General features: G+C 40.4%; 1 long non-coding RNA gene across 1 annotated transcript; it reads right to left on the reverse strand.

Moving 5' to 3' along the window:
- Positions 1–180: 180 nt before the first annotated feature.
- LOC115513426 lies at positions 181–24,995 on the reverse strand. The gene is made up of 5 exons (XR_003968688.1): positions 24,490–24,995; positions 21,636–21,688; positions 16,474–16,604; positions 5,040–5,211; positions 181–694 (listed from the first exon to the last, which is right to left on the reverse strand). It is a non-coding gene; the product is annotated as an uncharacterized LOC115513426 (long non-coding RNA).
- Positions 24,996–25,372: the final 377 nt, after the last annotated feature.

Raw genomic sequence — 25,372 nt, forward strand, 5'->3', positions numbered from 1 at the left:
TTCCGATTCTGTGTCTCCCTCTCTCTCTGCCCCTCCCCCATTCATGCTCTGTCTCTCTCTGTCCCAAAAATAAATAAACGTTGAAAAAAAAAAAAATTAAAAAAAAAAGCTATTACTTTTTTCTGACATTTAAAAGTTCACAGTAGAAAATGTCCATGGAATAATGGATGGAAAGTCAAACAATGACTACCATGTGAACAGCCATTGTCATATAAAATAAAACTCTTTTACAAGTAGTTAACAGTGGAGCATTTTATAAAAAGTCAAAATAGAGTGTCGTCGGCTATGTTCTTAAATTATTCTTCTGATAGGTGGATGTTAGAGGTATCTAAAACATAGAAAGGTGTTGGAGTAGGACAATGGATACTTCTCTCCCAGCCCTTCCAAAAGCGAGACTCCCTAGCTGTACCTAGGCAAGCTTTCTGGGGCTTTCTGTCCCCGGGCCTCACTTCTCACCAATCCTCAGTCCCTGTTTCCTTTTGAGATGCTATTGAGGGGAGACCAATCCCTGACAAGACACTTCACATGACTATCTTCTGCCATTCTTTTCATTTGTATTTGCCCCAACAGTGTACAAAGACACACTAACATTTTGCGTTGTAAAATTTCCGTGTTCTTCTTTCTTGGACCATCACTTACTTGCCGTGTGATGTAGGACAAATTACTTAATCTCTCTGTGTTTCGTCTTCTTTATCTGTAACATGGAATGACAATAGTATTAACCTCTTAGGGTTACTGCAGTACTTAACATGAGTCCACTTAAGAAGTGCTCAGACTGATAGGTCACGTGGTAAACACCATGTCATAGTTTGCTCCCAACCAGAGTATAAGGCAAAAAGGAAGAAACTGCATTCTGTTTCCCTTTTATTAGTGTCTTTTAAGTGCTGGATATATAGCACATATGCTCAATAGATATTTAAATGAATGAATGAATGAATGAATGAGTGAATGGCTAAAATATTATGGTGCACACGAGATGTGGGATGACTTAATAAATACAATGTGACTCAACATTTGGAACATTTTTTTTCTTAAAGGTTTTATTTTTAACTAATCTCTACACCCAATGTGGGGCTTGAACTCATAACCCTGAGATCAGGAGTCACATGCGTCACTGACTGAGCCAACCAGGAACCCCTGGGACATTTTTTTTATGAACATAGTCTTGCATGATTAAAGACAGAACACTTTAACTATAAATGGATCTTTAAAATATTTCTTTATCCTTTAGATTGACCAAGCGTTATTAAATATCAGAATAATAGTTAAGAAAGATTAGTTGAATTCCAAAATATTGATTTACAATAGTAGACAGCTTCAGTTAGAAGTTACCTTTGAGATAAATAGGTTGACCCTCTTATTTTTAGATTAGAAACCAGGCCTTTATATTTAGTGTTTTGTTTTTAGTATTTTGCTTCCCCAATTTGGCAAAAGCCATTAGTATGAGTATGTTAAGTGTGGCTAATTTTGCTGTTAAAAATGTATGTGAGGAATACTCTTGACATTCTATATTTTTGTATGGTTGTATCCATTTATATAATATTTAAGCATAATTTTTGGAACTGGCTTCTTTACCATCAAAATATAAACATTTATTCTTAGATCTGTTCTTAGCCTTTTTCAAATTATGAAGCACTTACTTAACTGCACCCATTTATTGTGTGCTTTCTTCCCCTTTGATACCATCCCTCGTTCCTTGAAGAAAGTAAGTTAAAACTCAACTAATCAGAAACATTAGGCTCAGAGTCGAACAAACGATCTTTGAAATATATCAAGTAAAATTTTAAACTCAAAAGATCTGAGCATTATTCTTGAAAATAGCTGGAACTAAAATGACATATATTACATTTTGGAGCAAATTTTTTGGAACAGGAAGATGTTAATTCATGCACAAAACGTGCCCAGATGCAAACTCACCTAGTGTTTCTGGGTGCAGCCTGCACACAAAAAACAAATTCTCTCCTCTTGGTGAGTTTGCCAAGGAGTCAGGGGGTCCTGTTTGTTTGTTATTGTTTTAAATGATGATCTTGCCATTTTTTAAATTAAAAAAAAACCATTTTTAATGTTTAATGTTTAATAAACATTTTTAATGTTTATTTATTTTTGAGAGAGAAAGAGAGAGAGCGCGTGAGTGGGAGAGGGGCAGAGTGAGAGGTAGACACAGAATCTGAAGCAGGCTCCAGGCTCCGGGCTGTCAGCACAGAGCTTGATGTGGGGCTCGAACCCACGAACCGCGAGATTATGACATGAGCTGAAGTCGGACGCTTAATCTATGGAGCCGCCAGCCAATGATCTTGCCATTTTTAAGTTCAATATTAATTTTTTTATCGCCATAAATATCAGTGTCACCTTAAATGAAATCACAAGTACCGTTCAGACACGAAAACTTGTATGCATTCACGAACAAGAGCGGTGCAAGGCTTTTAGTTTAGCAGAAATCTCATTGCTGTTCAATTTAGGATCTATGTATTTCTTTGCACTTTTGGCACAGTCCAGGACTGAGATTATGCTTTAAATATCATGGCGTGAGTGGGTTTGACAGCATGAGAACATGTCTGATCTTGGCATGAGTAGATTGAGTGGAGATTTGGAGCCAAGTATGCTGACAAGGAACTGGAGGATAAGAAAATGTAGGCTGTGAGGATGGACAGGTTTTTAGAAAGAAGTTTTGCGGGGGAGGGGAAGGAGAAATAGCTGAGGGGGACCTGAGGTCACGGGAGGCTGTTAGTGGTTGATTTAGGTGGGGAGAGGTGCTACAGCATGGTTGCAAACTGAGACGGGGAGAGATCTTGGTGTGCTGGAGGGGAAAGGCTTCAGATACAGAGGGACGCTACAATTTTCCCACTGAGGCAAAAGAGAGGGAAGGAAGTGAAGGTCAGACGCAAGCAGCTGGTAGATTTAGTGAACTGGAATATAATCGCTGTGTTTATTTTCTCAGTAAAGTCCAAGACAGCCACAGGTGATGTGTTAGGTTTATAACCTGGATCCTGCTAGAGGTTTTCAGCTTTTAAAAATATTTTAATGTATATTTGATACATTCCAAAGAGTGTTTGTCATTCATGTGTAAGTTACGAAGTTTGTATGGTAAAGGAAAGGCCTGTGCTCCTACCTCCCGCCCGAGAGCTAGACATTGGAACTTGACCGCAACGGGGGTACCTGGGTGGCTCATTCAGTTAAGCGTCTGACTCTTGACTTCAGCTCAGGTCGTGATCTCACGGTTCATGGGTTTGAGCCCCGCGTCCGGCTCTGCGCTGACAGTGTGGAGCCTGCTTGGGATTCTCTCTCTCTCTATCCCTCTCTCTCTGCTCCTCCCCTGCTCTCTCTCTCTCTCAACATAAATAAACTTTAAAAACAACAACAACAACAACAACAACTTGACCACAACCATCCACATGCCTGTGACATGTTCCTTCCTGATCTGGTTGTTCTGTCTCTTCCTCAGAAGCAACCAAGATGTTGAAATGTGCATAGAAAGACATAAGCATAAACTAACAATCTAGTGCATCCTAAAGCCTTCCTGCATGATTGTTTCATGAGTGACTACTAGCAGTCATATTGTTAAATAGACTTGGATCAGTTAGCAATTCTGGTGGATGCTGAGTATAATTTAATACAGAATTTTGAGTAGCTCAAATTTAATTCCTTTAAAATTACACCATGAAAAAGAGGCCTTATGAGGGATTAGAAACAAAAGGAAGATGGGTTTGAATAAAGTTTGCATGCGCACTTGACTCATGTCTGAGTCACAACCAGTGCTGTAGAGCAGGTGTGATTCAGTCTATAAACTCTGCTGGCAGGAAATATCCCATTTGTTTATTATTTTAAATCCATATAAAATCTGCTTTCAGCTCCTATACTGTCAGACAGGTGAGAAGCTCAGCCTTAGTCATTAAGGCTGCAGAAGAATCCAGGAAGTGTATGTGGTGCCGACAAAGTGGAGGAAGGCTTCATCTCTAGTTCATCGTGGTCAGCTCATCCTCAAGCTTGAAGCCCATGTACCCTGTGCTTTAAGCCACATGGAGGCTCGGAAGCCTGTGCTTGAGACCCAGCCTCAGTGGAGCCAGAAAACAACCAGACCCCTGTACAGAACTACCATTTCTTTGGGGCCCTGCCCTGGCACCGTGCTCAGAATCCTGCACAGAGAACGCCATTCTTTTCCTTCTCTGTTGAAATCTTTCCACCTCCCTCTGTTGACTTCACAGGCACTGCTTCCTCTTGCCTCTACCCCTGCTGCGCTTATCCTAATGACATCAAGGAGGTGAGGCTTTCCCAAAAACGAGGAAAATTCTCTGTTATTTCAAGTGGCTTCTGCTTTTCATTCGGCCACAATTATCCTGTGAGTCGAAGGAGCACAGCCCTAAGCTCTGCTTAAAATTGGCAGTGGGAAGAGAGGGGAGGAGGGAGACACATTTAAACTCATTGCTATCTCAGTGAATAATCCTGCAACCTTTCTATATAGTACATGGACTTTTTATTAAAGAAAATGTTTCTAAAAAAAAAAAAAGAAAGAGAAAAGGAAAGGCTGTGATCTCTGTGGCATTGGATTTTTCTTAGTTTTATTTATTTTTGAGAGATAGAGTGTGTGAGCAAGTGGGGAAGGGGCAGAGAGAGGGAGAGAGAGAATACCAAACAGTCTCTGCACTGTCAATGCAGAGCCTGATGCAGGGCTCCAACCCATGAGTCATGAGATCCTGACCTGAGCCCAAGTCAAGAGTCAGATGTTTGAGCCATCCAAGTGCCCTTACGTGTCATTGGATTTTGATCTTGTGCGACTCTCTGTTGGGAAAATGTGGATGCCTACCACCTAATTCATGTCCTTTTTGGTGGATAAGATGACTGAGTTCCAGAGACAACACAGTAAAGTAGGCTTTGCAATTAGCAGCATTAAGAACCAAATCTGTTCCTATTCAGCTATATAGTCTCTCTGAGATTCAATTTCTTCATCTGTAAAAGGAAGATCATTACACCTACCTTACAGGGTTGTCAGGAGGTTTAAAGAGTTTACTTGCATGCATGGCATCTTACACAACGACTGGTACCTGGAAGGTGTTCAACAATGCTAGTCTCTTCCTCCTTGCTCAAAGCCACCTGGGCAGTACGTGCAGATCCAGAATGAAATCCCAGGTTCCCCTCCTTCCCGTGCAGTTCCTCTCAGATCGCACCATTAGTGTGGTCCTCTGAGAAAGGCAGTGGAAGATGGACGACCAAGTCCTATTAACAGTAGGCAAATGTGTTACCAGCGGACAGGTGATCTGTATGCTCAGTGTGAAGAGGACATGGCATTTATCAATCAATCCTTTTCGTTTAAAAGATTCATAATATTTGCAAAAACACTTGGTAGCACCAATCGCCTTTGTCTCTGAGCTGCAGAGGATGGGCCAAGGCCTGACAGTAACAATGGGTTGGGCTCCCAGCTGCCATTTTTCTCAAGCTGGCTTTCTGTTCCCAAAGATAAGCCAAGTGGTCAGCAGGCAGTTGACGAGCGGCATTTGTCATGCTCCAGGGTGAATGGAAATGAGGCCAAGGTTGTGAGTTCTCTCCCCTTATGGGTAGGTACGTTCCAGAGAGGGACAACAATGTGCCAAGACTGATGAGTCCAGCCCGGACCCTGACCAAGCAATTCTCTGATATGTATGACCTGTCACCAGGACAAACACATCAGGGAATGTGACGGCTCAGCTCAAGCCAATCACCACCAAGGAGACAATTCCATTAGTGAATCTTCCTGACAGAGCACTGCTTGTATCCTGCTAAATTAAGAACAATGTACTCATTCTTACTACATGTCATAGACTTAAGCAAATCAGTTACGTAATTATTAATTCATTTATTCACTTAACCAACATTATTAAATCTGGGGTTGTCTAAACTAACATAAACACATTCTCTGTCAGTAGATTTCTTTGCATTAGCTATTAAAATGAAAGTGAACATTTATTTATTTTTTTAAATTTTTTTTCCAACATTTTTTATTTATTTTTGGGACAGAGAGAGACAGAGCATGAACGGGGGAGGGGCAGAGAGAGAGGGAGACACAGAATCGGAAACAGGCTCCAGGCTCTGAGCCATCAGCCCAGAGCCCGACCACGGGGCTCGAACTCACGGACCGCGAGATCGTGACCTGGCTGAAGTCGGACGCTTAACCGACTGCGCCACCCAGGCGCCCCGAAAGTGAACATTTATTAATACAATGCATCAAGCACTTTATATGAGTTATCTCTTTAATTATCAAGAAAATACTTGTGAGAGATTTTCTAGTATCCTGCTTTACAGGTGAAGTTCAGATTGCTAGGGTCACACACAGTGGTAGAGCTGGGATTTGAATCCTGATTTGCCCGTATTTAATCACTTTATAATACCACATTCTAGGGTCCAACTTAGTGCATGCCAGTATGTCTAAAAGAGGAAGAAGGAATACTAATTACAGTTAGTAGAGGAAATACCAGGGAAGTGGAAGTAAAATTTTTGATAACTGATTCTGTTTGAGTATTTGCCATAGGTAAAATGGGCATCTCATAGTGATTTCTATTCAGAAACATTCAGAGGAGAAATTCACCGTATTTTCACATGCTATGGGTAGTAGTCCTAAGCAAGTACTTATGATAATGTAGTCATTTCCTACCTGAAAATGTGGTAATCAATCTTGCTACAGTAGGTAGTGTTCTATAAATGCTTTAAAATGCACATATATTGACTCTTAAGCTGGAAAACTCATGTTCTAAAATGCTGGTCATAGCACATAAAAACTCAGCTACCCACACTAATATTGGGAGAGCACCTGCCATCACTTTTCATCACATCTGTATATTGTGCCCAAACACCTGACAAATTCTTTGATGATTCTTTGGTTCTGTGTGCCAGAAGGGAAAGATAATTGCTATAAAACTGTGACCCTTTCAGAGGGAGAAGCACATCCTTGTACTTATGTCAGAATCTGGATATGTAATACGCTCTTCTTTCAAATCTCAACCCCTCCATGCAAGATGGGGAATTTTCACCTTGCTGCGCAATCCTGTGATGGACTTTGTACAGGACCGGTTTCCAGCCACTTCATAAGTGCACCTCGGGCAGTGTTTGTACTTACATGTGCTTGTGTAAAGTGTTGTTACTCAACTATACAGTCTTGAATGTAAGTTATAATCAGACGTTTACTAGCCATTAGATGCTTACCAGCACCAGCAAAGAGTGGAAGACCAGCCTGAAGAAAACCAGGAGTTGGGGAGTGGTGACTGTCAGTGCCACCACCATTCACCATCTGCTGCTTGCATTGAGTCCCTGTAGACTTATAAATCCACAATCACACTTCCTCCTTTCCAAACTCCTCTTTGAGAAAATAGGACTTCTAAGAATTATTTCTCATTGTTAGCTTCTGAAACAGGTGGTTGTGTATAGAAGAAGGAACGTCAGTAGTCCAGACATTAGTTCTGATTCAACATAAGGTATTGGTCTTTCCAATTCAAATATTCTCTGTAAATTTCTAACTCTATTTCTCTCAGTTTATATGATGAAGTTTATCCTCCTCAGGTAGCCCCTTAAAAGTCAGAGGATTCTTAATATTGTAAAAGTTTTCCCATGGAACTCACCCCATGATATGCAGAGGAGACATTTTGTATGTGTAATCTTACCTCCACAAAACTTATTGACAGACCATGACTTATGCCTCAATATGTACCCCATCTATAATGCAGAGGTGGTTACATACTATGCGTTCAGTAACACTATGTTTGTTTTCTATTACTGCTCTCTCAGTGGTTTAAACAATATAAATTTATTATCTTAGAATTCTGGAGGTCAGAAGTCCAAAGCGAGTCTCCCTGGGATGACATCAAGATGTCGTCAGGGCAGTTCCTTCTGGATACTCTAGAGGAAATTCAGTTTCCTTGCCTGTTCCAACATGTCTTGACTTTGGAGCCCCTTTCCTCCATTTTAAAGCCAGTAACATAGCATCCTCAAATTTCTCCCTGACTCAGAGTCTCTTGCCTTTCTCTTTCACTTAAAAGAACTCTGGTGATCATACTAAACCCACCTGGATAATCTAGGATAATCTCCCCATGTCAAGGTCAGCTGATTAGCAACCTTAATTCCATCTACAATTTAATTCCTCATTGCTATGTAACACAATATATTCACCATTTCTGGGGTTTGGGGCATGGACATCTTTGAGGAGACATTATTCTGCCTACCACAAATGCTAATCAATTAAGTAAACACAAAAAGGATTGAAGTAAAATCAGGATGGATTCTCAAAATCTCATCTTTTAATTCCCTAAAAGTTTTTTAGAAACTCTTAAGGAAGAAATTATTAGATCTGATTCAATTTGATATTCTGATCATATTTATATTTATATCATTTTGAGACTTTATTTTTTTGTTTGTTTTTTATTTTTTGTTTGTTTTGTTCGTTTTTGTTTGTTTGTTTTATTTGTTTTTAGCAAATACCTTTGTGTAAGGTTTTCTGCTATTGAATTCAGCTGTCGGGCATCCTTTATGATAAAGTTCAAGGTTATACTGCTTCAAGTTGTGTGTCTTTTTGAACCTTTTTTTTTTTTTTTTTCTCTTGATGTTTAATTTCCCTGATGGAGTCAGACCGCCAGACAAGGTGTGTCATCTTTGAGTGACATCTGTCTGGAAGCAAAATATGATGTCAGAAGCTTTAAAATGTTTCCAATATACTTGGGCCATATAAGATTTTAGGTGCCTCTAATGATTGAGCCTTATTGACATTAGGGTCCATAAACTCTCAGCATTAATGTTTATTATTTGACAAATGATATCACTTGACATTTTCTGGAAAGAAAGAAAGAAAGAAAGAAGAAAGAAAGAAAAAAAAGAAAGGAGGGAAGGAAGGAAGGAAGGAAGGAAGGAAGGAAGGAAGGAAGGAAGGAAGGAAGATGCATGATAATAACCAATATGGTCTATTACTTTATCTTGCTTTTAACACAACACATGACATCAGAATTCTTTAGCTAATTGATAACTGAGACTATTCTATGGACAATGCAACATGGTCAAACATGAATGACTTTTAAATAAAGACACAGTAGGAAGGCCCAGTTTTACTTATTGTTTTCAGTTCAGGTTTTAGTGGTTGGTTGGTTTGTTGTTTTCTCTCATTTAAGAACCTACAGAGATTTGTTGAATGAGAAATGGAGCATAATCAGGCTTAACTTGCCTCAAAATTAAATGAAGCCCACTCCGACTTAAACATCCCAATACCATTTAAATTATATGCAAGTGAATGAAGATATTCCAGTGTAGTATGTTCCATTGCATAGGCGATAGAGTGATATTTGTAGTGAATATGCACTCTGTGTATATTTGTGACATTTGTCCATGAGCAAAGACCTGGAAGATGTCTTGGAATTGATTCAGTATGACATCAGTGCATCATGGCAGCCCTTGTGAGTGGGAAGTTTGTTGTTAAGGTAACAGGCTGTTAGGCACATTGAAACATGCTCTTTGAAAGCTTTCCAGAAAATAAATGGCCACAGGATGACATTTCACTATGTCTTCTCTACTTTCTCTAACCCTGCTAACTGGATGAAATAAATACTAAAAGGTGTAATTACGTGCTTTCTACACCCTGACACATTTGTAAATTCAGTTCAATAAGTTTCAGATATTCATAAACTGTTCCTGTTATTCTATCAGTAGACTAAACTTGGCAGGGAAATAAAGAGTTCCCACAAAGCAAAAGCACAGACATGTCTCTTGACCTTAACATGAAACATTGACCTGGTCTTTGGACAGGGATGCTTAACCTCAGGCTTATGAATAATTGGGTAGTCTGAAAGGATGCCAGGCCAATAGTGAATTCTCTACAAGCACAGGAAAAAATTGTAGATGTGATGGCATTAGTATTTTTCTATAATTTTTTAATGTTTATTTTTGAGAGAGAGAGACAGAGCACAAGCAGGGGAGGAGCAGAGAGAGAGGGAGACCCAGAATCTGAAGCAGATTCCAGGCTCTCAGTTGTCAGCCCAGGACCCGATTCGGGGCTCAAACTCACAAGCTGTGAGGTCTTGACCTGAGCCAAAGTCGGAAGCTTAACCAACTGAGCCACCCAGGCACCCTAGTGTTAGTCTTTTTTGGGGGATGAGGAGCTATAGTTTTTTTGTTTTGTTTTGTTTTGTTTTTTACCAGATTCTCAAATGACCTGTGTCTAATAAATAACAACAAAGAAAATAAAATGGCTATGGACCAGAGATTTAGAGTCTTATTTTTCCCCACCAAGATGTTGCTTACAAACCGCAGAAAAAGATGTTTTGGGTTCATAATGAGCTGTTTTTTGGCTACCATGAATAAGCTGAGCAGTAGCTTTGGAAAATTAGTGTGAAAACATAAAAATGTAATTGCTAAAGAACCTGTGCATTAAGCATCAGTTTCAATTAATTTTAGCTAAGAATTGGGCTATTAATTTTAATATCTTACAATCACATTTATAATTAAAGTTAATAGCTTTAAAACTCACTTCAGAGGCTCTGCAAACCATAGTGTGTTCTTGTTTATTCAAGGATTTCTCTTTTTTTTTTTTTAAATATGAAACACCATATTGTCTTGATGGACTTCCAGAATATTGGAAATGTACACATTTTTTTTTCTTTAACGATAGCATAAAAAGTGAGATTCTATTGTTAAAAAAAACAAAGGAAAATTATTTAACCCAATATTCCATTGTATAGTAAGTTTCATATAGAACTCAATATTCTAATCGGTTTTTGACTGCTTTGGACCTACAATAAGAAGCTAAATAGCTTTCTTGAAAAGTAGCAGTAACAAATACCATTAAAATTTTATAAAATTATCAGAGGCTTTATCTATAATGTATAAAAGAAAATGTTGACTGTGTTTTGGTAAGCACATAGCTGGCGAATCTAGAAAATCCAGACCATATTGGGTGGCCTTGATTCAAAACTACTAGGAACAAAACATGACTCTTCTAGAATGGAGTCAAATCAGTAATTTTAAGAAACTTCTAGAAAACGACTTAACTTTGAAGAGATGATGATAGAATTTAATTACTTCTGTGATTATTTTCATTGATCTTTTAATGTACTTTTGGGTTTTTGGCATAATTTTATATTGGATCTGGTATAGAATGCAATTTCAGGGATGCATTATCTTAGAATCGTTTTCAAATAGCCTTTTAACTTACAAAAGATTTCATTTCACTGAAAGCTCAGACCTTCTCCCTGAGGTCCCTCAGGTCAGCCCCAAATCTCCACAACTCAGGATCTTAGGTGAACTACCCATATTGTAAGTCATCGCCAAGAGAATGGAGAGGATGTTTTCCAGTCACACGGGACTTTTGTCTGAAACTACTGGTCAGCATAAAAATAACACACAGATGTATGGGTGAAGAAATGATTAAATAATAAAAGGCATGCCTGTAATTCTGTAGCAAAGCCAAATGTATCGTACAGCCCCAGTTCTCCAGGATTGTCCAGATTCTTACACTGCTCCCATCTTCTCTCCTTGGGGTTAGACTATGAGTGCTTAGTCCCAAGGGCAAAGGATAGGGTGCACGGTGTGAGCTGGGTGGGCTAGAGGCTACAAATACTGACAAGTGGCTGTGAACAAGAAATGACAGAACAGAGGTGCCACTGGAGGAGAAATCACTGACACAGAGACAAGGGCACCTCTTTTACCCCAATAAGTCCCCTGAAAGAGGTTCCTGCTGGACCCCCCCCCCCACCCAAGGCAGCAGGCAACCCTCAGCATGGAAAATATTTCTGGGTTTTGTTTCTTACTAACAATTTATTTTTCTCATTACAGAGTAACAAATGTTCACTGTACAAAACTTGGTAATACACAGGAAACAAGATTCCCCCCCCCCCAACCACTCCAACCAGTAAGGACAATGGCTAACATTTCGTTATTTTCTTCCCAGCACCTTTCCTACACATATATCTCTATCCACCTGTCTCTTTGCACACCGCCCAAACCCTGGAATCTAATTATTTTTTTGTTATTTTTTACGTTTAGTTACCTATTTATTTTTGAGAGAGAAAGAGAGAGAAAGAAAAAGCAAGTGTGAGCAGGGGAGGGGCAGAGAGAAAGGGAGAGAGAGAATCCCAAGCCTGTGCTCTCATGAACCATGAGATCATGCCCTGAGTCGAGATCAAGAGTCAGATGCTTAACCAGTTGAGCCACCCAGGCACCCCTGGAATCTAATTTGTAATCTAACTTTATTCTCTTAATGTTTTATGCTTAAACATTTTTTCCAGAGACACTGGCTTCTAACTTCCCCTGGGCCTGATGGGCAATCCGTTCCTCCTGATGTCATCCCTTCCCCATTATACATATTCTTCAAAGAATGAACGAAGGAAGGAAGGAAGGAAGGAAGGAAAGAAGGAAAGGAAGAAAGAAAGATTTACTTTGGCCTGGGACATTTTCCTCTGCTATTTCAGGACACTGGCCCTCACTGTGCCTAACTCACCCCCTCTATCACCCCTATCAAAATTTCAACACAACTGTTTATACTTGAAGCACAGAATTGTATAAAAATGGAGGAAGAAAGGATGTTTCATTGATCTAAATCTGGGATGTGAATAGTTTTCCATACAATTAATCAGTCAATTTGCTCTAAACGTCTTAAGGTGGGGCAATGATCGAGTGGCCCAATAGTTATTAAGTACTTAATAAAAAAAATGCTGAATTGAATTGGATTTTGTGTGTGTGTGTGTGGGGGGGGATTTGAAAGAAGCCTGAAGAGAACAGGGAGGCAATTAGCTGCCTGCATGGAGGTGGAGGCAGCATGCCAGAGGGCTCCTCTGAAGGGAGAGAAGTGTTAGGAGAAGGGGCCTAGGCATGAAAAAGGAAGGATCAAAACTTGTAATCTCTTTTTGTCTTCAATCAAGCAGATGCTTCCATCCAGCGAGGCATTTCCTGTCAGAGAGCTGTGGAAACAACTCCTCAGCTTCTCCTGTCCAGGACGGTGTTCCTCATGCTGAGCTGAATGGTTTGGATAAAACAGGAAGAGTTGGGTGAGTCCAGATAGAACTGTATTGTGTTGGCAAATAAGAATTCCTTAGGCTAGGGCAGCCTTAGGCAAAACTATGAATGAGATTGGTCTGGGGGAGGTGGGGATAGAGAGAGCATCCACATCTCCTGAAGCCCCCTCAGAGACAGGGGCATTCAGAATGCTTGCAAGTCCTTCGTGCCTGGCACGTGGCAGGCCCGTGGGACATGTTTACGGAAGGGGGAAACATAGAAACTGACCTTCGAAGCCCCTCCTCACAGTCAGGAAGTGAAAATATGTCAGCTGTCCCCAAGTGGTACAAAAGAAGTCAGGCCGCCTGGTTTCATATATGAACATAGGGAGCTCAAGAAGGAAAAACAGAAAAACAGGTTCTCCTGTTTGGAACTAGAAAACTCTCAACGTCTATCAAGGGTCAAGGATTTTGTCCTACTCCCCAGTTGAATGTTAGGACATCCAGATAAAGCAGTTTCTATTCGTGCCACGAGAGGGGTTATAGATAAGTCTAGAGAGGTCAGAAACAAACCAGGCTGTTAAGACAAGCTGAATAGTTTGCATTTATCTTGTTGTGATGGGCAGCCATTGAAGTTTTTAGGCAAGAAAATTCCTTCATTAAAAATTAATATGGTGGTTTTATGAAAGAAAGAGGGGGTCAATTCAAGTCAAGGAGCTATTTTTTTTAAGGAGCTATGTTAATGAATAAAGATATTAAGGCTTGATGAGTAAAAAGCCCATTAAAATGATTTCGGCTGACGGTTTTACTCATCATATCTTAAAACTCAAGGGTGACTCACAATTTAAATGGTTTTGAATTGAAACCTCTTCACTTTATGACTTTTCTTACTCTAAATAAAACTTCACCTCTGCCACTAGGAACCACCAGTTCTCATATTTAGGATTGCAAATTACCTCCAATCAAAAGGGCTCTCAACACCAGTGCTAATGCCAACTCAAGAAAAGGACAATCTAGCTACAGTTAGAGTGACGGTCGTCGCAGACTGAAATTTTGGGGGCACCTGGGTGGCTCCGTCAGTTAAGCATCCAACTTTGGCTCAGGTCATGATCTCGAGGTCCTTGAGTTCGGGCCCCGCATGGGGCTCTGTGCTGACAGCTCAGAGCCTGAAGACTGCTTCTAATTCTGTCTCCCTCTCCCTCTGCCCCTCCCTGCTCACACTCTGTCTCTCTGTCTCTCAAAAATAAATAAATGTTAAAAAAAATTTTTTTAAAGACTATGAAATTTTCTCTTTTTCAGAACTTATCATTCTGGTGTGTCTGAGGTCTTCATGCTTACTGAGCTAGAAATTAAACATTTTGAGTAGTTGATCTTTATTTTGAATGAAATTCACGGTTTCTGTAAGCAGTAGAGAAAGCATATGCTACTCTAGGGAGACTCACCTGGAACAGACGTGTCTTTGTTCTGAAAGTCGTAGAGCCTTTTTTTTTTTTTTTTTTTTTAATTAAGGAGCCTCAGCTAAATGATTATTATGATAAAGCTTAACTATTTTTGGTTTATAATTGTTTAAAAACTATAATGTTAGAGGAAGTCAAAACATCTTTCATTTTTCCCGTGTTTCTTTTCTGTTTGCTTTTTTTGAGGTATAACTGAATAATATAACATTGTATTAGTTTCAGGTGGACAACATAATGATTCAAATTGGTATCTCAGAATGATCACCGCCGTAAATCTAAACACTCACCACCACACATAGTTACAAGCTTTTCTTCTTGTGGTGAGAATTTTTAAGTTCTACTTTTAGTAACTTTCAAATACGTGATACAGTATTATTAACTACAGTCCCATGACTTATTTTCTCCATAACTGGGAGTTTGTACCTTTTGACCCCCTGTACCCATTTGTCCCAAACCCCATCCCCTGCTTCCACAACCACCAGTCTGTTCTCTATATCCATGAGGTTGTTTTTTTTTGTTTTTCCTAGCTTCCACATGTAAGTGTGATCATGTGTGTTCCCATCTCCTAGCGTTTCTGTGGGCAAAAAGCCAAGAGGAAAGTGTTGGAGTACATACTTCTTGACTCTCTCCCGACTCCCTTTGGGATCTCTGTGTTAAAGAGATCTCTGGATCTCTGGTCTACATCCCTTTATCTTTGAAATGTTTGACTCCTTCTCAGTTAAAAAGGCCAGTGCTGGGGCGCCTGGGTGGCTCAGTCGGTTAAGCGGCCGACTTCGGCTCAGGTCATGATCTCACAGTCCATGAGTTTGAGCCCCGCGTCGGGCTCTGTGCTTACAGCTCAGAGCCTGGGGCCCGTTTCAGATTCTGTGTCTCCCTCTCTCTGACCCTCCCCCATTCATGCTCTGTCTCTCTCTGTCTCAAAAATAAATAAACGTTGAAAAAAAAAAAAAAAAGGCCAGTGCTGTGCTCTAGCTCAACTGCCTGACACAGAGGGCCCAGTGATGAAGAGAGAGGGAGTAGAATGACTCAGCCTATAGCAGTGTTTCCAATTCACCTTTCATTAGACAGCTCTTCATTTTGGAATTTGCTTAACGTATTTGCATAGCCATTGTAAAGCTGATACTGGGCTCCCTGCTTGGCTACCAGTTTTTCCTGTGTAGGTGCAATTGCTCAAACTGAGCAGAGGACAAGGACCCTCTAGAACCTAAGCACCTGCACGTATGTTTTTGTTTTATTTATTCGGGTTATTAATTTTGGCATTTTAATAGTTTGAAATGGGTGTCCAGAAATAAAATTTCAATTTCTCTTTTTAATTATATATATATATATATGTATATACATATATATATATATATATACACACATATATATATATATATATATGTATTTATTTATTTTTAGTAGGCTCCACACCCAACATGGGACTTGAACTCATGACCCTGAGATCAAGAGTCACATGCTCCACTGATTGAGCCAGTCAAGAGCCCCTCAAGTCACAATTTCTATCGTTGTGCTTGTTATAGGAGATAAGGGTACAACTTTAAATGGTGTGATTTGCAGCTGAAGCTTGAGTCCTACAGAGCCCTGGACACTCAGTCCCAGACTCCTCTCCTCTCTTATCTGTCACCATTCACCCTCTCCCTCATCTGCCTGGCCATCCTGGCCTCTGGTTGGTCCCCAAACACACCCAAACTATTCCATCTCAGAGTTTTCCTGCATTTGCTGCCCCCTCAACCTGGTCTGCCTCTGCTGCACATATTGTCAAGGCTCTGCCTTATCCCCTTTATATATTCCCCTCAAGTATCTGCTCCCAGAGAGGACTTCACTGACGCCTCTACCTAAAGCCACGGTCCTCCGCTGGATCACTCTCAGCCTCTTCCCCTGCTTTATGTTCTTTACAGCACTTACCATTTCCTGTTGCTATTTTTTGTCTACAGTGACTTTCTGCCCCCTGTGGGATCCAAATCATTAATGGTGCAGATGGTTGGCCCAGAACAAAGCCTGGCTCCTAGTAGTAGGAACTCATGAGAAATATATTGAATAAAAGAACAAACAGTTGTTATCACAAATTTATAGTTTCTGACCTTCCCATAGATGGTATCAGAGGCCTTCTTGGTTTTCTTCTTTTTTTCCCTAAGGGTACAATTCATCAGAATGTGCTCGACTGTCAATCCTTTGCCCTTTCTGGATCTAGTAGGTTCCTTTGACTGTGAAACTGTAGGGAAGAAATAAGAGGACAACCAGATACCTACTGGTTTTCGGTAATTAATTCATATTTCATATGTTCTCAAACCTGAGTGGCTCCTCTCAATGTTGCTTAGCTTCTGAGAGAGAGAGAAAGAGAGAGAGTGCTAGAGGAGAGGGGCAGAGAGAGAATCCTGAGCAGGCTCCACACTGACCGGGCAGAACCTGACACGGAGCCCGATCTCATGAACTGTGAGATCATGACCTGAGCTGAAATCAAAAGTCTGTGGCTTACCCACCTGAGCCACCCAGGAGCCCCTCAGTGTTCTTAATTTTGCAAGGGATTCAGAAAAATTTCATCAAAATATTCCTTTTGCTGAGGAAAGTGGGTTTTTACCTTTATATCTACTGTGCCACGAACTGGGGCATGAGTCAAATCATTAGGTGGGAAGTCAGAATTTCTTTGCTATATTGTATTTTGTCTTTAAAGTCCCTGCGATTTTTCACATTTTCCTACAGGCCATCTTTACATTTCAATAAAGCATCTTTCCTCAATCATCCAGTAACATCACAGATCCAGTAGGCTGGCCTTCATTAATCTCTTGATTTGCAAAAGTCCCTGGCAAAGCACCTGTATCCTCACTGTAACCATTTATAAGAGAATGTTTTTACATAGGAGGGTACTGAGCAACAAGACAGGAGACCTGTCCTTGTCCTAGACCTAATAATATTTGTTGGGTCAGTTTCTGGGCAAGTTAAACTCTTTGAGCTCCAACATTCCAAGTGTATCTTTTCTTTCAAGGCTAAAAAAGTAATTTCAAATCTTCTATTGGGTAACTGGTCAATCTGTGAAGGAAAATCTACTAGTACACTCTACACTTTATAAAACCTTGTAAAAGAGGTTCATGGGTATATTTGGGTAAACATTGTGAAAGCTTTGTTCTCAGATCTTTTGGTTGGCCCATGTCAACCTTTGTTTAAATAATTAATGAAGAAGCCCACAGGAAAACAAAAGAGCTGATTTGACATGCATTTGAGGAATGAGGATTTATTTTGTCAATAGGAAAGGAATGCTGAATTAAGCAGAAGTCCATTTAATAAGGTTAATTTCTCTAATAGCAATAATGTATCGCTTTCTATTTTTAAAATCATTTAAGAGTTGCTCAGTGGGGGCCTTGCTTAAGATTCTCTCTCTCTCTCTCTCTTCATCTGCCCTTCTCCCCCACTAGTGCTCACGCATGCTCTCTCTCTCTCAAAAAATTGCACATATCCAGTAAAGATTCGAAAAATTCTGTATTTTAGCTGTCAAATTATAAGGTCAAATCTGGTATTTAAATCTAAATTTGCTGTGTGTATATGCCAAGTTTGAAGAAAAGTCTGAAAATATGAACGTGAACTTCCTAAGTCTGTAATTTATCAGTAAGATCCATCTGTTTCTAGGTCCACGGTTACAGAGAAAAGTCTTCAAGATTGTTATTGTTAGTTTTTAAATGTTACTATAAAAATTAATACAATGTCATTATTAAAAAAATAAAGGAACGAAATTGTATAAAATAAAAATGTGTATCCCTTCTTGTCTTACACACACGCGTGTACACACACACACACACACACACACACTTTCACAAAGATGGGATCGCACTATACAAGATGTTCTACACCTTCTTTTTTCACTTAACAGTATCTCTTTGAAATCTACCCATATCACTGGATATGGATCTTTTCTGTTTAGCGCTGCATGGTATTCCGTTGCGTGAACATATCATAATTTGACTGCTCCTACTGATGAGCCCAGAGGTGCTTTCCAGTTTTTATTGAAAAGCAGCTAACAGTTCTTGAGAGCTCAGATTCTGGCATCAGCTTGCATGGCTCATAAGCCCAGTGACTCTGCTTACTAACTTGTGTAAATCACTTCACTTCCCTCAGAATGCTTAGAATTATGCCTACTTCATAGTGAGTACTATATGAAGGTTCGCTATGGTATTGTTGCTATGGATAATAATGCAAACCATTGCTTTTATATATACCTGATTTTTTTTTAATGTTTATATTTTTTGAGAGAGAGAGAGAGACAGAATGAGAGAGGAAGACACAGAATCTGAAGTAGGCTCCAGTCTCTGAACTGTCAGCATAGAGCCTGATGTGGGGCTCAAATTCACAAGCCGGGAGATCATGACCTGAGTTGAAGTCAGACACAACTGATGAGCCACCCAAGTGCACCAATATATACCTGAATTTTAACTCTTTAATGGATCAGATATTTTTGAGGACACAGAATTATACCATGGTGGAAACCGCCAATGAACCCTTAGTCTTCATTTCTTATTTAGCAGGAGAAGAATGAATAGAAAAGTATGCATTGCTCTGCTCATTGAATACCAGTGCTAGAGAGTGTAAATAAAAATATGTGTTTTCTGAATTTTTCCAATTCATCATCACTCCCAATGTCCTAAATCAGCCCATCATCTTCCCTCACCTGGACTATTACAAAAATCTTCTAACGTTTTTGCCTGTCTGCTTCTGAGTTTCTCACCCCTTACATGTAACCTCTGACACTTCTGCCAAAGGAATATTCTAACGTTCCCTAATTTTTCCAGGATAAAATCTGAACTTAACCTGGAATGCAAGGCCCTCTGTGAGGTGGTCCCTATCTCTCTCTCCAAATTCCTTTCTATAGCTCTGGCTTATTTTCACACTCCTGCCATATTGGCTTTACCTACACTCCTCTGAATGTACCACACTGTTTTCTCCTCTGGAAATTGCACACACAGAAATTCTGTTTCTTTGAATTCTGTTTCCCCTGTCCACACTTTGAAGCTTCTTCCTCTTTTAAGACCAAGATCTGGCCTCCCCATGTCTTTGAAATCTCCTTTGAGCTATAGCTCTCCAAAGGATTTCTGACAACCCTACTTTATATCATTTTGTACCCCTATTAGGGCACTTTTCATATGGCAATTGTATTCTTATGAAAGTTCAAAAACACACCAGACCACAATAAATATGAGGGAAAGGGCTCTGACTCATTCATTTTTATATGGCTTTAAATGAATATAATGTCCAATACATTATGTGAATGCTTTCTGAATTAATGAATGAACAATCTAAAACTGAATTTCTATTCACATTTTATTATAAGCCTGTTTCCTTAGGTGTGGACATGTGGTAAAGCTGGGGAAATGCATTTACTTCCAGGGATATGCTAAAATCTTTCAAACAATCACTTTAAAGCTGACTTTAAGGCAGCCCAACATGAATCATGTTTTATGTGAGTGAATATTGAATAGACTCTGAAGTAGGAATAAAATGACCCAAGTTCTAGTCATGCCCTTACCACTCTCTAGTTATATGATCCTGAGACGGGCACTTAACTTGTGTTCATAAAGTAAAAAATGAGGGAGCCAAAAGGAATGATGTGTCAAGTATTTCAAAGCCTTTTTTTCCAATAAGTTAAAGAAATGAAGATCATGCCTAAAAGAAGATTTGGCCTGCTCAAGTTCATTATAGCTCATTCCCTTATAGAAGAAACACCTTATAGGTGTTTTCAGATCAGCAGTGGCACAATGAGCAGTGATTCCAAGTGTCAAAACTCATTAAATGACTATTGTAACAGAACAGATTATCAGATTTGACATTTCTTTTGAAAAATGAATGTGTCAACATTTTCTCATGTTTTAAAAAAAAGTGTGTGAAAGGGTATTCCCAGGGATCCTAAATAGCACAATTTAAACTGCATTCCAGGGGCGCCTGGGTGGTTCAGTCAGTTGAGCGACCGACTTTAGCTCAGGTCATGATCTCACGGTTTGTGAGTTCGAGCCTCATGTCAGACTCTGTGCTGACAGCCCAGAGTCTGGAGCCTGCTTTGGATTCTGTGTCTCCCTCTCTCTCTGCCCCTCCCCCACTCATGCTCTGTCTCTCTCTTGTCTCAGAAATAAATAAACATTTAAAAAAGATCTTAAACTGCATTCCATTTTTTTAAACCAACATTGTGGCTTAATTAGAGACTATACATAAGTGTAAATGGTTACTGTTTACAATGTCAGCTGTACACGTGTATGGATTTTTGTTGGTAGTAGAATTAAGGCATCCAGATATTTATAAACATTTTTACAATTCAAAATAACAAGTCATCTTGCTTTAATTTAATAAGAATACTCTCACACAATTGTCAAGAAAGAACATATCCTTCTTTCCTCTAGGTCATAATTATGGGTGGAGACACAGAATACCAAAAGAAGATTTGTTAGGTATTAAAATTGTACTTTATTAACTAATTTAATGTGGTTGTACTGTGATTTGATTGAGCAGAAATTAAAGATTAAATTGTTTTACAATAAATTTTCACCATGTCCAAGAGTGTGATACTGAGAGGGCCCCCCTGTTTGGTAAAGTATGTAGCACTCACAAGGTGATTGAGAGACTTGTTGAACATTTGCTACCTGCCAGGCTAAGTGCTTTACAAATACTATTTTATTATCATTGAATTCTTAAAATGGCATTATAAGGACATACTATAATGATTGACACTTCATGAATGAGGACAATGAAGCTCAGAGTGGTCAGTACAAGTTGAGATTTTAACCTAGTTGCTTGATTCCAAAGCTATGATGTCTGTGTAATACCACACTCCCATCACCAAATAAAACATAGCTTAAAAGGCAGCATTTGGGATGTGCCTCAGGAAGGGACTGAAATGAGGGGTGATATAAGCAAAGCACCAGGATAGTTACAAGATAATGTGAACTGTGTCCTAGTGCAGCACTTCTCAAATTTTCATAAGCCAATGGATCATTTAAGGATGTTAATTGCAGAGTATGGTTCAGTAGGTTTGGACTGGAGCCCAAGATCCTGCTATTCTAACAACCTCCAGTGATGCCAATGTTTCCCATCCTCAGACCACACTTTGAGTAGCCAGGCACTGAGGCCCAAATGGTTCAGTACCATGGACAGTGGAACAGGTAGGTTACCATTACGCTCTTTTCCACTATTTCACCAAAATCTACCGTCTTCTGTGAGAAGATTCTTGTAACAAAACACACAGTCAGAAACTTTTTTGAGAACGTACCTCCTGGATTGCCAGCAGTCATAAAGTGATCCTTACCCACATTTGGTACAAATCTGTGCAAAGGAAAGAATTGGGACTTTAGAAGAAAGACATTTTGAATCTATATGCTGTTAGTGTTCCTCAGGGAAAAATAATCTAATCAGATTATCATCAGATAAGGGGCTTAATACAGAATTTATAAAATATTTAAGTAATAGTATCTGCTGTAAAGTTATGAAACCTCTAGTTGAGAGGAGTTAGTACTCTCACTTGCATGTTTAATGAAATTAGCAGCATCTTTCTCCTGCTAAATATGCTGAACTATCAGCCAATTGCCCATAATGAGAAAGAAAAATTAAAAAAATGTGCTAGAGGGGTATTCAAAATCATGGTGAAATAAAAATGACCTTAAAGATTTATTTGTAAATGTATTTCTGCTACCTTTTTCTTTCCCCTGTATTCCTTCTGCCTAATTCTAAATTTTAAAGATAAAATCAGATAGCTCATTTTCTTTAATTGACTTTGTCCTTTTTTTACCCCTTACTTTGAAACAGCAACTATGGCTTCCAGCAGAGATACCTTGGGGGCCTTGAGACTATCAATCTATTTCACAGCTGGAGTGAAATAATTCAGATGAGAATCTAGCAAACAATTGCATTTGTTTTCCACTGAAGATTAAAAAAAAGGTTTTTTTGATTGAGGACCTCTTCTCAAGTCTGGAGATGCTATGGGCTGCATTTACGGAAAAAGAAAATGGGTATATCACACAAACTTTCCAACACTCCATTTCTTAGCCTTGTTACATGATCTACTTAAAATACTTACTCTTTTTATTCCAGTGTATATTTTCAAAATGAATTTACTAAAAATTTGTTGCCATCCATTGGGCTTCCATTTATAGTATACCAGCAATGAAAATGTAGATCTTCATATTTCAAAAATTTTCTCAAGTTAATTCTTGATTCCAAAGGAAGAGTCTTCTTTTTTACTATGTTAAATAACATTAAAACAAGTTTGGGGTGTGTGTGTGTGTGTGTGTGTGTGTGTGTGTGTGTTTAAACATGTATTGAGAATCTATGTCACAGCTGTGAAGAGTCTTATATGTGTTGTTTCATTCAATTTGCACAAAAACTTTGTTCCTACTTAAGGAATGGGAGAAATGAGGTTCAAAGTTCCTCTGTTAGTAGTGTTTGTAGGTAGTTGAACTTGAATTACAGAGATGAGTGCTCTCTTCCCACTGCGCACTCTTTCTTATAAGATGGGCTTATTCTAGTGGAAATTTACAAATCTCATAAGGACAGTGCAAAAATATTATGTGTGAAGTGCAATGCAGCCTGATGGTGAGAAGTCCCATCCATTACTTCAAAGGCAGACATGGAGCTAAATTCAAAATCCATTATCAGCATGTTGTACTTACTGGACTTTTTTTTTTTTTTTCCCCAGATGGAGAGACACTGGCCATTAGCAAAGATTAAATAATTTACCTGAGCTTGCCCTGAGCACTCAATGCCAGGAAAGGATTTATAACTATTATCTTGGGAGTTGCTTAGTCTACTGAATTGTAGATAACTCTTTATAAAACATTTAATCTCAGTCTTATCTGAGACAGATAATAATTATTTTTAAAAGAAATGTAAATAATTCTTTTTTGGTGGTCTCATGTAGTCCATCTCTGCTTCTTCTTCTTTTTTGGCTGAATCACTGAAATCTAACTTCAGGAATGAGGGATCATCAATACCTGTGGCCATAAGAATGGGATTATTTTTTCTTTCATAGCCCTTATCACTTCCTCTTTGAGGAAGGAAGGCTCAGGTACCCAATGTGCAAAATGGTTAGATGACCATTTTAAATGTTTCACCACTTGTATTACACACAATGTCATGTTTGATGATTCTATGGACACTATGAACCTGATATTCATTCTCCAGAAAGCTAGTGAACATGACCAAGAGATGTCTACTCTCAAGAGCTCTATAGTAAAATGTGGTTTCATAAATATATAGAGACTACAACTAGAAGAAAGTCCCAGTGAAATCACACTCCTTTGGCGGGGTGCCTTGAAAAATGTGTAAGAAAACCAAGAGAATTAAGCAAGGGGCTGTGGGCTAAAGACTACTACTAGTTGCAGGTGGCGTAAAAATGAAACTACAGGTGGTTTATTGGTGTGGCTTATTTCTTCACCTCTCTGCCTACTCCTTCAGTTTTTGTTTTTGTTTTTGTTTTTTTTTTTTAACAAGTTGGTTGTGAAATTTTTACTAAAAGTGCCAAATCTCCAAACTCTTTAAGACAGGAAGATTGAACCACAAATCTCCAATTTCTAGAGTCTCTCTCCTCATTTCTATGTCTGAATTCCGAAATGTGGAGTTGTTACATGGAATCCCTCTCCACACTCCCCCTTTCCTCCCATGTCAAATACACAAATATACTTCCTGGGAACCCCATACTTGCTTTCTAGTCCGTCCCCTAAAACATATTCAGGATGCACACAGGCGTACCTCACTCCCAGTGCTGTAGCTGATGTGCTCAGCACATGCCAGTGTCATGGCTGGAATATCTAGTAACCCAGAGTTTTACATGAACCTTTATTTACTGAATTGACCTGCATATAATAAAATCACCACTCTGCCACTGCCAGATTGGAGGTAATTACCATATCGTTTTACTCTATGAATAGGGCAATCTCCACTCACTGGACGTTTGGGAGCAAGGAGGAGTAACCTGTACCCCTCACTGACTTTGATGTTTGCAGTTCAACGTCAGCACCTTTCATCAAAGCTTTCAGCCATCTGGTTCGCCCTTATCAAGGCTTCCTGCCCATAACCCTCACCCCCTAGCCATTTCTCAGAGCCCCTTCGGAGGCCGACCTGCGACTGACCTGTTAGACGCCCTAGGGCGGTGTAGACAGAGGGGGCGTCCGCAGTGTCAGGTGGGAGCAGTTTGGCTCCGCTCGCGCAGCGCCCGAGCAGCCCGCCAGGGGGACCCCGACCCCCCCAGGCGGCGTCTGATAGGAAAGAGTCTGAGGGGCGTGGGGCCGTAGCGCCTGCTCCAGGAAAACCGGGAATCCGCAAGGGCTCCCCTATCGCTCCAGAGGACTGGCGGGGCGCCGACCTCGGCTCTGGGACCCGGGGCTCCACCACAGCAAGAGGCGCGCCCCACGGGTGGGTGTGTCCGTTTCCACCTTCTGGCCTTCCAGCCCAGAGAAGAGCTCCTGAAAGCGGGTATTTTGTTCCCACAGATAGATTTTGTCTGTGGTAATCCCGGCTCCAGAAGTGCAACTTTGCGGCCGGGTCACCCGTTGGGGGACTGGGGACCTGGGAGGGGGAAGAGCGGATCTTGTCTGCATCATCAAGGAGGAGGCGGGCTGCGAAAGCGGGGGCAGCAGAGCGGGGGGAGTTCCCACGGGTGGTGGGCGGCGGCGAGCTTGGCTCGGACCCGGGTCCGGATCGTGCTGTGACGCGCCTGGAAGCCAGCCCCGCCCCCCGCCCCAGCCCCCAGCTCCCAGCCCCCAGCCCCCAGCCCCCACCCCCCAGCCCCCAGCCCGCCTCTTCCGCGCTTGGAGCGTGAGGTTTGGTGGGGATCTGTCTGGAGCCGAGCAGAAAACTTTTCCCCTCCCAGCCCCCGGGTCCCTTTTGTCTTTCTTGGAGGCGGCGACGACGCCTGAGCCGCGAGTCGCGCGCCGCACCCGGTGACCTCCGAGGGCTGGAGCGCTCAGGCTCCTGCGCTGGATGGCGGCGGCCGGCGGCCCCGCGACCCGCGGC

The sequence above is a fragment of the Lynx canadensis genome, chromosome B2 (genome assembly GCF_007474595.2).
Source record: "Lynx canadensis isolate LIC74 chromosome B2, mLynCan4.pri.v2, whole genome shotgun sequence".
In the NCBI taxonomy this organism is placed as follows: Eukaryota; Metazoa; Chordata; class Mammalia; order Carnivora; family Felidae; genus Lynx; species Lynx canadensis.